Raw genomic sequence first — 14147 nt, 5'->3', positions numbered from 1 at the left:
CTTCATCTTTTCCCACCAGATTCCAATCTTATCATAGCTTATTCCTGAATTGGTAAGAACCAATATTTACTTGAGCAATAAAGTGAAAGTACCTGAAAAATCAAGTGAAAGAAAGTAAGATGGCTGGATACCAAGGAGGCTTTAGCTTAGTGTTTCAATTTCTCTGAGTGACCGGAAAGCATGAAAGAGAAATCCATCTACAGTATGTGACCTTTTAACCCATAGTGACTCTCTCTAACACATTAGCAGACATGGCTCAAGGGATTCGAGCCAATCGTTTGACTAGGTCTGTCTTGAGGGAAGGGAATGGGGGTGAGGAAGCTGTGATCCTTTTCTTGCATTCTTACTTTGTGCTTTCCAACCACTCTGAGAGAGGAAGTTGTACATATAGGTGGATATCCCCATGGGGGATGGAAAGCAGATGGTCATAATTCTCTTATGCATGGGAGATTTCTCCAAATGGATTTTAATCAGTGCTGTATGTGGAAACTAAATTGTATTTAAAAATTTTTTAAATGGATTTTAAGATCACAAGTTTTGGATTCAGATATCTGGGATGAACAGGCTGTCTTCCTATCTTATTGTGGAATTTAGATATTTGTTGTGGTGGCCCCTCCAGTCCTTCAGTCCTTCCTAAGGGCCCCTCTTTTCCTTCATTATCCATCCATATATTTAAAATATCTGTATTTTCATATCCCTTTGACTTTTGCATTCCTAACAATCTAATCTACCCCCTCTTGTGAGAAGGTACCCCCACATTTATAACAGGTAGGTCTCTCAATGAAATTCATGGCTTAGCAATCTTCACAGTCTCAATATTCAGCTCATCTCTGTATATCTGTGGCCCCGGTAAGATCCCAGGGGATTTGTTCTATGCTACTGTGACTGCTGTTGTTGCTGTCTGCTGTAGGTTCCTTAGGCCTACAAATCCCTGAACTGAAGCTGTTGCTGATGCTTCCAAAGGCTGTGCCATCCGGTGAGCACCAATACATCCTCATCCATGTCCTCCTTCCCCAAGCCTTGCCTTCTTTTTGGGTTTAAATTCTTTAGGTCTTTTTTAACCTGTAGTACAACATTCTTTTGGTTTTTCTTTTCCCTAGCAGCAGTGGCATATGCCTCTCATTCAATTTTCTTCATTTTTTTCCCTGACTGGCAAGTATGTAGAACAATGTTTCATTTCCTTCTGTTTTCCTCTTCCTTCCTTCCTTCCTTCCTTCCTTCTTTCCTTCCTTCCTTCCTTCCTTCCTCCCTCCCTCCCTCCCTCCCTCCCTTCCTTCCTTCCTTCCTTCCTTCTTTCTTCCTGCCTTCCTTTCTCTCTCTCTCTCTCTCTGTACAGTGGTGTGCTCTTGGCTCATTGCAGGCTTGAATTCCCAGGCTCAAGTGATCCTCCCACCTCAGTCTCCTGAATAGCTGATACCATAGGCGAGTGCCACCATGCCTGGCTAATTTTTTTTTTTTTCTTTTCTTTTCTTTTTTTTTGTAGAGACAGGGTCTCATTATGTTTCCCAGGCTGGTCTCAAACTTTTGAGCTCATATGATCCTCCTGCTTAAGGTCTCCCAAAGTGCTGGGGTTACAGGCATGAGCCACCAAGCCCGACCCTCATCCATTTATTTATTAAGGTCCTGTGTCTTCTATGTAGGGCTAACATTATTTTAGTTTTGGAAATATCAGGAAACTTCTATGTAGGGCTAACATTATTTGCTGGATCATAGTGTCTTTTGTTCTTCATTTTCCTTTCTCTTGTTTTGTGGTCTTGACATGTGTTTTCTTAACATACTCCCTCAGGATTTATCTTATGGGATTCCTCCCATAGTGAAAGCTATGAAGAAAGAAAGTTCTGGGACTGCAGAAAGCATCTGCTATTTAAGTAAAACCTCCTTACCCACTTTCATATTCCTAAGTAGAATTTTTTTTCTAGGAGGTATCTTTGCATCATTCCATTATTTAACACAGACCAGACTCACATATGTTGAAATCCTGCTTTAGTGAGTTTCATTTTTCTCTCCCATTCCTTGAGAGTCTTAACTCTTTAAATGTCATGGGTACCTTCCCTTCTGGCCCAGGGTATCCTGCTTTCCAGTTTACAGTCACTGTGTCACTTGAAGCTCACTAAATAATACCTGCTCACTGTGGTCTTCCTCTCTTTTGATTCTTTCTAAATGTTTTGTAATCAGTCATTAAAAGAAGAATTGTAATCTGCTCCTATTATTGACACTTTGTCTACAGTTTTCAGAGGGCACCTCAATAGTTTTTTGAATCTGGTATCCCTTGTGGGAAGGGGTGTGGTAATGAGAGGTCATTCCAGTTTGCTCATATTTTTCCTCTTCTTTTTCATTAAATGTAAGTCTGAGTTACCTTTCTAGACTTAATAACAGAAAATATGTCCTACTCTTTCCTTGTCTGACATCAAAACATCATGTTGTATACCTTAAATATATCTATGTGTCTATATTGAATCTATCTATCTATCTATCTATCTATCTATCTATCTATCTATCTATCTATCTATCTATCTATCTATCTTTCTATCTATCTATCTATCTTTCTATCTATCTATCTATCTATCTATCTATCTATCTATCTATCTATCTATCTATCTATCCATCCTGCTTTTAGGCCTGGGGACATCTTTAGGGGGTAAATCTCTCTTTTTGCATTTCATTTAGGGAGAGTTTGATCTCTGAGATCTTAAGCCTTTTCTGCCTTCACTTCCTGATAATACCTTGGTTTGTTTTCTGATATTTCTAAAGCTAAAACAGTCTCCTGGACGGTAGTTCTCTGTTCATTTAAAACACACTGCAGTTGCTCTGCCTGCTGCCAAGGTCCTTAATCGGTTGCTGTGCCAACCAGATTCTGAAGGCCAAGGCATTACTGCCACAGTCTTTTTTTAGAGCATTATTTTTTTGTTGTTGTTCTGAGGTTCTGAGTTTTTCCTTTGGATTTTTGGTAATTTATTTTATTTTATTTTTCCTGCTACTTCAATCCTAGAAACAGCCATATTCCCTATGTTTCAGGGCTCTCATACTTTTTTTCCATATATTTACTTTTTATTGAATTTATTAATGTTACAGAGTTCTTGCACTGCCAAACTATGCCTGAGAAGTCAAAGAAATGGTACAATGGATAGCCTCATCCACCCGTCATACAGTATATTAAAACCTGATTCACATACATTTTGATATTTTCACAATCTTTTAAGTAGTTATAACAAGAGTTGGAATTTAAATCTGCTGCAGGTCTTCAGATTTCGAGTACAGTATGCCATTACGTAACACCTCCACTTATTCATCTGTTTATTCTTCAATAACATAACCCCCAAGAAAATTTTGTCAGAAAAATGCATACTTTTCAGGGAAAATATGTGGCTCAATGAAGAGATTATTTGTTAAGACTTTTGGTTCCCAAATAAAGTCTTTAGTTTACCAAGAATCCCGTTTCTGATTTAATCATTCAACCTCCCCTTGGCTGGCTTAGCTACTCACCAAAATACAACAGAAAGTAGGCATCCTGCCTATCACTTCAAATAATGACAATGTTATTGCTCAGATATGGTTGGCAGGTCCTGTCAGAAGATACTGTAATCTTCCTAGAGTCCGATTCCTGCACTGGCACTTTCATCAAGACTGACTTCTATAGGAAAACGCTCCTACATCGAAATAGTTTTACTCACCCACTTGCTTCACTCTTGCCAGTAGCAAGTCTGCGACTCATGTATTTGGCAAAGGGATTTATTATAGAGAAACCTAGACTCTGCATCAAGTGGTCACATACCACTTTGAGATATTTCTATTGAACCAAAGATACAAAACTAGGAAACTGCCAGACTATCTCATTAGGTGAAAACTTTTCTGTAATCTGGGGTAGTCCCTTTTAAAAGACTAAAAACTACCAGGTAGTTTAAGCTGTAATTATTAAAAACAGAAGTGCTACATCATCTTTCGCCCTGACTCTCCAAATGAACATAAAGACACACCAAAAGGTTGAAAACAGAGCTAGCTGGGAAAATCACTGCATCTATGAAACATCCAATACCTTGAAAATTTGGGCACAAGTATATAAGAAATTCTTATCAAAGATACATGCACAATCCATGAAACTTAAATGGGTTTTAGCTGAGGTTTTGCTCATGGTGCTCTGAATTTGTAAGGACAGATCAGTGAATCCCTTAGCTTGAGCAGAAAGCATATTCTTCTCACTGCTGGTTACTATACAATTTAGACCTGATTAGAGAAGGTATTAGCAGCACCTTAAGTAGAGCCTCCAGTATCCACTGCCTTTTACATCAAAGGCTATTTGGTTCCACCCTCAGGATTGGCATATTCATGAGACATTTCACAATTCGAATGCATACTTCAGGTTACTTACTTAACCCAGCTATATGCTCTGTCAAACAACTTATTTCAAGTCAAAGCAGAAAAGGCCTTAATGTAGAACAAAGAAAAGCACTTTTCAAATAAAAAATTACTAAAAGAAACAAGATTATTCTCTCCCGCACCCCTTCTCCCACTTGGTGGACCACAGTTTGGTTGAATTCATTTTGTGGTTACCTCAGAATACAACTAAAAGTTTAAATTACAAATCACAGCCCTACACGATGATCCAAACATATCAGTTCTTTTGAGCGGTGTGTTCCAGAAAGTCTAATATAGCCACAGCCTACTACAGAGAGTATTCCTTAAGGGCAGGGAATGGGACAGGTTAATTAAGGAACTTAAATCTTCATCTTGTATAGCAGATCAGAACCCAGATGGCTGATTTTCTGCAGGATTTCTGATAAGAATCCAGTAGAGCTGATTTCAAGGTTCACATGGACACTTAATAGCTGTAACTTTCTTATCCAGAAGTTGTGATCCACATGAAGTCCACAATGAGTGCAACAAATCTGAGGTAGCCAACCTTTATGAAGGCTCAGTATCTGAACATAAAAAGATTTTGAAATGACCACTGTCTACAGGCTTTGTTTTTTTGTATTTGCAGAGTAAATATGAAAGAACACTATTGAAACTAGTTCAACATTTATATAACAATGAAAATTCCCCTATATCCAATATGCATAAAGAGCAGTCGTGAAACTTTAACTTCCATAGTGAAATAGGGCCGGTCACTTAAATCAAGTGGTATGCATCACTTGCTGTAGATCCAGCAAAAATCAGATGATGAATGGCTGTTCATGCTCTCACGCTTCTTAATCTGGTTTACAATAATTCCTATCACTCTTTGAGTCTTTGAAATTCACAGCCAGTATTAGGATCTACCTAAGGAACATTCAGAACCAATTAAAGAACTTGTAGTAGAGGAAAGCGGGCCTCAGAAGCAAGGCATACAAGTCACCCACGTCTCTAGGTGAGTTGCACTATGTTACCCTCTCTGACCATGAATGTAGTTTAGAATAAGATAAAGAACAACATAATATGGACAGCTGGTACCACCTATTACAACTTAAGGCCTCAATAAATCCTCACCCATCAATGCTCGATCTGCAGCCATAACAGGAACAGAATGAAGAAAGGAGGGGAAACAAACTATGGTATCTGAATTATGCCACTGTACTAAAGAGTAAGATATGTCCAGAAAAGACATAGAACCTTTATTCATAGCAGTCAAACACTAGAAACAACCCACATGCCCATTAACAGGAAAAATAGGAAAACAGATTGTGGTATTCTATTACACAATAAACTACTCAGGAAAAAAAAGTTAGATAGAACATTTTGGGCAAGAATGTTTCATAGATACTGTTGTGTACTTCATGTTGCATCACATCAGGAGGCACGTAATAATGCCAAAGTGTCCTAATAATAGTGGAACTGAGTTTGATAACTTGGTTAAAATTTTTCCATTGACAAAACATTTTTTCCTTTGTAATCAATAAATATATCAGTGGGATGATACTTTGAGACTTTATGCATATCCTTTTCTCTAACAATTTTCACCCAATAATTTTAGCATCCACTGATGATCCTTACCTAAATTCATTATTACATTGGGACTGCAAAATGATAATTTTCTTTCTGTTTTCAAAAATTATTTGAGTCTCGTGAGATGGAGAAATGATGATTTTCTAAATCTATCATCTTTCTACATTTGTTAGCTGCTATTCTTCTGCAAAGAAAAACTTTATTTTTAATTTTTTTTCCTGAATGGAGTATTTTAATGGTACCACTCTCAGTGACTTAGGAAGACACAAATGCTAGCTCCATACTATTCACACTGTTTTGCACCTTTTTGAAATAAGTACTTGGGATATAATGTACAGCATGATGACTATAGTTAATAGTACTTTATTGTTTACTTGAAATTCACTAAGATAGTATATCCTGTGTCCTCACCACCCCCAACACACAAACACAGTGGTAACTTTGGTGATTAACATGTTAATTGATATGATTCTGGTAATATTTCACAATGTATACACACATCAAAGAATTATGCCATACACCTTGAATATATACAATTTTTATTTGTATTATACCTCATTAAAGCTGAAAAATAAAATTAAAAAGGAAAAATAACATATATCTTGTTTTTATGGAAATCTTTTTGTATGAGTACACATGGTACTTTCTGGTTATAAATGGCTGTGTAGTATTCTATAGAATGAGGCTACAAAAATTTATTTAACCAGGTTCTTATGAATGGGTATTTAGATTGTTTCCAGTCTTTTGCCATTAACAATGATACATCCTTGTACATATATTTTGTGGACACATTGCAATTTGTCTTTAGATATTGCTAGGTTCCAGGGTAAGTCCTTTACAAGTTTTTTAGGTACTCTTAAACTAAACCACCAGTTTTTTTTAGGTACTACTAAACTAAAACACCATAAAGATTTTGTTCTCTGTAGCAATGCACAAAGTACCAGTTTCCCTACTCTCTTAAAATACAGTGTGTTATTATATATAAAAATCTTTGCAAATCTGAAAGGCAATAAAATATCTATCTCTTGAGAGTAGTTTGTCATTGCATTTATTTTATTAGGAGATTGTGTACCTTTCATCCATATGAAAGCCATTTGTATGTACTTTATTATGAGTGTCAATAAATGTTTTGACCATTTTTTCTATCGTTATTTTTTTCATTTCCCTTACTAACTATATATAAAGGAAATTAGCTCTTTGTTACATGTGTTACAAATATTTTCCCAGTTTTTCATTTGCCTTCTGATTTTATTTATAGTATTTTCCCATGCAGATAAAAATGATTATTTATCTATATTATTTTAATAAATCATAATTGTATACATTTTTGGGGTACAATGTAATATTTTGATATATGTATATAATGTGGAATAATTAAATCAAGCTAATTAACGTATCTATCATCTCACTTAATTTTTGCACTGAGATATTTGAAATGTATTCTCTTAGCTATTTTGAAATATATAATACATTATTGTTAACTACAGAACTACAGTCACCCTATTGTGCAACAGATCTCAAAAACTTATTTCTCCTAACTAAAACTTTGTACTCCTATGTGATTCAGCAATCTCACTGACTGAAATCAGTATGTCAAAGAGATACCTGCACTCCCACGAGCATTGCAGCACTATTCACAATAGCCATGTTATAGAATCAACCTAAGTGTTCGTCAGTGGATGGATGGATAAAGAAAATGTGGTATGTGCATATAATGGAATAATATTCAGCCTTTAAAAAGAAGAAAATCCTGTCGTTTGTGTCAACACAGATGAACATGGAGGACATTATGCAAAGTGAAATAAGCCAGACACAGAAAGACAAACACCATGTGATCTCACTCATATTTGTGGAATATTAAAAACCATGGGTTTTGTTCTGGGTGCAGTGGTTTATGCCTGTAATTCCAGTGCTTTAGGAGGCCAAGGCAGGAGGATCACTTGAGATCAGGATTTCGAGACCAGCCTTGGCAACATAGTGAGACCCCGTCTCTTATTTTTTTTTTTTCTTCAAATTAGCTAGGAGTGGTGGTACACACCTGTATTCCTAGCTATTTGGGAGGCTGAGTCAAAACCATTGCTTGAGCCCAAGAATTTGAGATTACAGTGAGCTATTATCATGCCACTGCATTCCAGCCTGACTGACAGAGCAAGATCCTATCTGCAAAAGCAGAAAAAGAGGCTTTTATGAAATCAAATTCATCAATCTTTTTCTATTGTAACTTCATTATTTTACATATTTCATAAATTTTGGTTGAAACATAATGTACAGAAAATTGCACACTATTATACATACTGTAAGTACAATGTAATGAATTTTCACTAACTGTATACTTCCATTAACCAGCACCCAGATTAATGAACAGAACAGGACCAATACCCTGGGTGTCCATTTTGTGCTCCCATGCAGTCACTGTCCTCTCCTTTCCACACATAAGATTCCGTTCATTTTGTGTGGCTCCATTTGTTAATATAACATTTTAAAAATTCATTTTACCACATTTTCTTTGTCCAGTCTATTATTGATGGGCATTTATGTTGATTCCATATCTTTGTTATTGTGAATAGTGTTGCAATAAACATACATGTGCATGTGTCTTTATAATAGAATGATTTACATTCCTTTGGGTATATACTCAGTAATGGAATTGTTGGGTCAATTGTATTTCTGTCTTAGGTCTTTGAGGAATTGCCACACTCTCTTTCACAATGTCCAAAATAATTTACACTCCCATCAACAGTATATAAGGAATACTATGCAACCATAAAAAAGAACTAGATCATGTTCTTTGCAGGGACATGGATGGAGCTGGAGGCCATTATTCTTAGAAAACTAGCACAGGAACAGAAAATCATATGCTGGCATGTTCTCACTTACAGGTGGGAGCTAAATGATGAGAACACATGGACACACAGAGGGGAACAACACTCACTGGCTCCTTTTGGACGGTGAAAGGTGGGAGGAGGGAGAGGATCAGGAAAAATAACTAATGGGTACTAGGCTTAATACCTGCATGATGAAATAATCTGTGCAACAAACCCCCATGACACAAGTTTACCGATGTAACAAACCTGCACTTCCACCCCTGAAAATAAAATGAAAGTTTTAAAAAATTCATTTTAAGGCAAAGAGTAAGTGCAGGATCCAATATTTTTTTCAGGTGACTATCTAGTTGTCCCAACACTATCTTTTCTCTACTGATATGGCATTCCAACTTTATCATATACCAGTTTCTTTTAAATATTTGAACCTATTTCTGAACTCAGTTTTGTTTCATTGATGTGTCTATTTATTTATTTATGGTTTTAAGAAGGGGAATGACATAGTCTATATTTCTAAAAGATCACTCTAGTTACTGCGTGGAGAATGGACTGTGAAGAGGAGGAGTGGGCAGAGAGCAAGTATGGAGACCACTTACGAGGATGCTGTAGTAATTTAGGTGAGATAAAATAGTGACTTTGACTAGGGAGGTACAGCATGATAGACAGAAGTGGTCAGATGTCAGGTATGGTTTGGACATTTAATTCACGTATTAGTACCACACAACTCTTTTAATTTCTGTGTCTTTATAGTATATTTTAATATCTCATAAGGTCAATCCCTTCTCATTACTCTTTTTTTTTAAATAGAACTTTTGGGCTTTTCTTGAATGTCCCCTTTTGCTATATGGACTTTAGAATCAGTTTGTCTCATTTCAAAAATCCTACTGGTGTTTTGATTAGTATCAAATTAAACTTATAGACTAATATAAAGAGAAGAATTAACATATGTATAATATGAGTCATCCTATCCAATAATACGGTATGTATCAAAGGCTTTGTGTACCTTAAAAGTGTATAGAAGATTTTTTCATACAGATCTTTTATGATTCACAGGTTTTAATTCTGAGTTTTTTTGTAGTTGATATTTGAAATATTTTCTATTATATTTTGATTTTTGTTTTTAATATCTCAAGCACACAAATGCATTAAAAAAATCAAGCATTCATGCTTCTACCACCTAGACTTAATGAATATTAAAATGTTTCATATTTTAAAATTTTTTAAAGAATACAATATTTATGGGTAAAATTAAAGTCACCAACCCATCTCATCAATCTCTTTCCCTCCCTACAGATAGCCTGATATTGGCAAGTATCCCCTCCTACATTAATATGCATCCATAAGCATTATATGGTATTGTCTTGTATACTGTTAAATTTTACAGTATCATACTGTACATGTGATTTTGCAACTTTTTCTATTTAATATTTTGGATTTGGGCCAGGCATGGTGGCTCACACCTGTAATCCCAGCACTTTGAGAGGCCAAGGTGAGTGGATCACTTGAGGTCAGAAGTTCTAGACCAGCCTGGTCAACACAGTGAAATCCTGTCTCTACTAACAATACAAAAAGTAGCTGGTTATGGTGACGCATGCCTGTCATCCCAGCTAGTCGGGAGGCTGGAGGCTGAGGCACAAGAATCGCTTGAACCCGGGAGGTGAAGGTTGCAGTGGGCTAACAACTGCACTCCAGCCTGGACGACAGGGCGAGACCCTTATCTAAAAATTAAAAAAAAAATTTGTCCTTGAAATTTATGTTTTTCTACATGTAATTTTATCTAACTCACTTTAACTGAACAAGAGAATTACTTTGTATGAATATAACACAATTTTTAAAAACCCATTCCACTGTCAAGGGACATTTGGCTAGTTTTCAACTTTTTGGTATTGTAAACTATGTTGTAATGAATATCCTTAAATGCACATCTTCAGTATTACCAGATGTTGCCAAATTGCTTTCTGAATAACTTCAACAAACTTACTAATTTATTCCACAGATATTTATTTACTCCAAAATATGCGCCAGCCACTATTCTAGGGGCTATGTATGCAACAGTGTCTCAGTCTGTTTGTACTGCTATAAAAGAATACCTGAGACTGGGTAATTTATAAATAACAGAAATTTATCTTCTCACAGTTCTGGAGTCTGGTAACTCTAAGATCAGGGCACTGGAAACGTTCAACTTTCTGGTGAGGGCTGCTTCCAAGATGGAACTTTGTTGCTGCATCCTCCTTGTTAAGGGAACATGACGTTCTCACATGGTGGAAGACAGAAGGGCAAGTGAGCCAAATGATGCATGAAGAATCTTTTCTAAGGACCTTAACCTCATTCTTGAGGAGAGGAGACCTCATTACCTAATTACCTCTCAAGGGTCCCACCTCTTAATACCATCACATTGGCCATTAAGTTTCAGCACCTGGATTTTGGAGGGGACACATTCAAACCAGAGCAAACTGAACAAAGTAGACAAAAATCCCTTCCTTCTGGAGATTGCATTGAAGTTGTGAGGAAACAGATAAAACCTCAAATGCCTATGGCACATGTATACATATGTAACAAACCTGCACATTATGCACATGTACCCTAGAACTTAAAGTATAATAATAAAAAAAAACCTCAAATGCCTAAATAAAATACAGAATATGTTATATGGAGATAAGTAGAAGAAAAATAAGGCAAGGAAACGGAATGTAGAGTGTTGTGATTGTTAATTTTTTTTTTTTTTTTTTTGAGACGGAGTTTTACTCTTGTTGCACAGGCTGGAGTGCAATGGTGCGATCTCGGTTCACCGCAACCTTCGCCTCCCGGGTTCAAGCGATTCTCCTGCCTCAGCCTCCAGAGTAGCTGGGGTTACAGGCATATGCCACCATGCCTGGCTAACTTTGTATTTTTTAGTAGAGATGAGATTTCTCCATGTTGGTCAGGCTGGTCTCAAACTCCCAACCTCAGGTGATCCGCCCACCTTGGCCTCCCAAAGTGTTGGGATTACAGGCATGAGCCACCGCGTTTGGTCCGTGATTGTTATTTTTTTAAGTGTCAACTTGGCTATGCTATACTAACCAGTTATTAAATCAAATACTAATCTAGATGTTGCTGGGAAGGTAATTTATAGATGTGGTTAACATGTACAAATCAGTTGACTTGAAGTAAAGGAGATTACCCTCAATAACGTGGGTGGGCCTCATCCAATCACTCGAAGGCCTTAAGAGCAAAAATGATGTTTCCTGTAAGAGAAGGAATTCTGCCTCAAGACTGTAGCATCATCTCCTGCAGAGTTTCTAGTCTGACGGCCTGCCCTGTGGATTTCAGATTTGCCAGCTCCCACAATTGCATGAGCCAATTTTTAAAGACAACTCACTTATAAGTTTTATAAAGACAAAATTAAAAAGATAAATATAATAAAGATAAAATATAAATCATAAATCTTATTTATGAGAGTTATCTTTAAAATAAGATTCTATTTGTACTATTTGTTCTATTTTTCTGAAGAACGCTGACTGACATAGATTTTGTTACCAAGAGTGGTTCTAGAGGAACAGAATCTTAAGGATGGGTTTTCTGAATTGGTTCTGAAGTTTCCGAAATTGCTTCTCTGATCTGATTAGGTTTAAATGCACTAATGACTACTTACAATAGTAAAGAGGACACTGGGGGAAATGAAATAATCAGACTTTTCAGAAATTACTGAACACCAGCTCTGAACTGACATGAATTCCAGGAGACTCAAAATGGCACTGTGGTCCACCAGTCAGATTAGGGGCTTATGGGGGTCAGTTATTTAATGGAGTTTTAACTCACATCTACCTCATAGCGAACCCAGTAGTTTCCTGAACCCATCCTCTGGTAATTTCCCCAGTTCTGGGATATATAATTGGAATAGACACAATCAGCAACTGGTAGAATCCCCACATTGATTCCCTGGCTTGTGGATTGAGGGTTATTATGGTAGAAAAGGTGAAGTGGAAGTCACTAGAACTGCCTCTGCTTAGAAAAATATTAAACCAAAAGCAATACTACATTCCTGGAGGGATTGTAGAGATCAGTGCCACCACCAAGGGCTTGAAAAATGCAAGGGTGATGATTCCCACCATATCCCCATTCAACTTACCTATTTGGCCTCTACAGAAAACACATGGGTTTTTTGCTTGCTTCAGCAACACATATACTATAATTGGAACAATACAGAGAAGATCATCATGACCCCTGTGCAAAGATTACATGCAAATTTGTGAAGTATTTCATATTTTTGAGAAATGATAAATGCTTAAGGTGATGGATATGGCGATTACCATGATTCGATCACTATACAATTTATACATTTATAGAAACATCCATCATGTTGTACCCTATAAATATGTATAATTATTATGTGTCAATTTTTTTAAAAGGTGAATCTTGGAGAATGACAGTGGATTTTCAAAAGCTTAACCAGGTAGAGACTCCAATTGCAGCTGCTGCACCAGATGTGGTTTCATTGCTTGAACAAATTAATATATCTTTTGGTATCTGCTATGTAGCTATTGATTTGGCAAATGCCTTTTTTCTCAATGTCTGTTAGTAAAGACCACCAGAAGAAGTTTGCTTAATCTGGCAAAGCTAGCTATACTTTTCTTATCGCTATCAGTTTTCTACCCTATTTCATAATTTAGTTCACAGGGACCTTGCTTGACTTCCCCTTCCACAAGACATCGCACTGATTCATTGCATGGATGACATTATGCTGATTGGACCTAGTGAGCAAGCATTAATAGCTACTCTAGACTTATTGGTAATACATTTACACATCAGAGGGTGAGAAATACAATTTTTAAAATAAGATAACTTCCACCTCAGTGAAATTTCTATGGCTCCGGTGATGCGGGTATAAAGATATCCTTTCTATGGTAAAGATTAAGTTCTTGCATCTGGCCTTTTCTATAACCAGAAAAAAATGCATAACACCTGATGGGCCTCTTTAAACTTTTGAGGCAACATATTTCTCATTTGGCTCATTTACTGAGTGACCTAAATGTTACTAGTTTTGAGTGGGGCCCAGAACAAGTGAAGTCTCTGCAACTGGTCCAGGCTGCCAGGCAAGCTGCTCTGCCACTTGGGCCATATGTTCCAGAAGATTCAATGGTGCTTGAAGTGTCAGTGGCAGATAGAAATGCTTCTTGGAGCCTTTGGCAGGCCGCTATAGGTGAATTGCAACACATATTCATAGGAATTTGGAGCAAAGCTCTGCCATCTTCTGCAGATAACTACTATCCTTTTGAGAAACAGCTTTTGGCTTGCTACTGGGCCTTAGTAGAGACTGAACAATTAACCTTTGGTCACTATGCTACAATTTGACCTGAGCTGTCCTTCATGAACTGAGTATTATCTGACCCACCAAGTCATAAAGTTGGGCATGCACACCAGCACTCA

The 14147-nt window shown here is 36.9% G+C and overlaps 1 non-coding gene across 1 annotated transcript; it reads left to right on the top strand.

Moving 5' to 3' along the window:
• Window positions 1–12884: 12884 nt before the first annotated feature.
• LOC111536221 lies at window positions 12885–12989 on the top strand. Its single transcript, XR_002729677.1, has one exon. It is a non-coding gene; the product is annotated as a U6 spliceosomal RNA (small nuclear RNA).
• The last annotated feature ends 1158 nt before the right edge of the window (window positions 12990–14147 follow it).

This window comes from Piliocolobus tephrosceles, chromosome 12, assembly GCF_002776525.5.
Source record: "Piliocolobus tephrosceles isolate RC106 chromosome 12, ASM277652v3, whole genome shotgun sequence".
Lineage (NCBI taxonomy): Eukaryota > Metazoa > Chordata > Mammalia > Primates > Cercopithecidae > Piliocolobus > Piliocolobus tephrosceles.
This window is presented reverse-complemented; position numbering and strand designations above follow the sequence as displayed.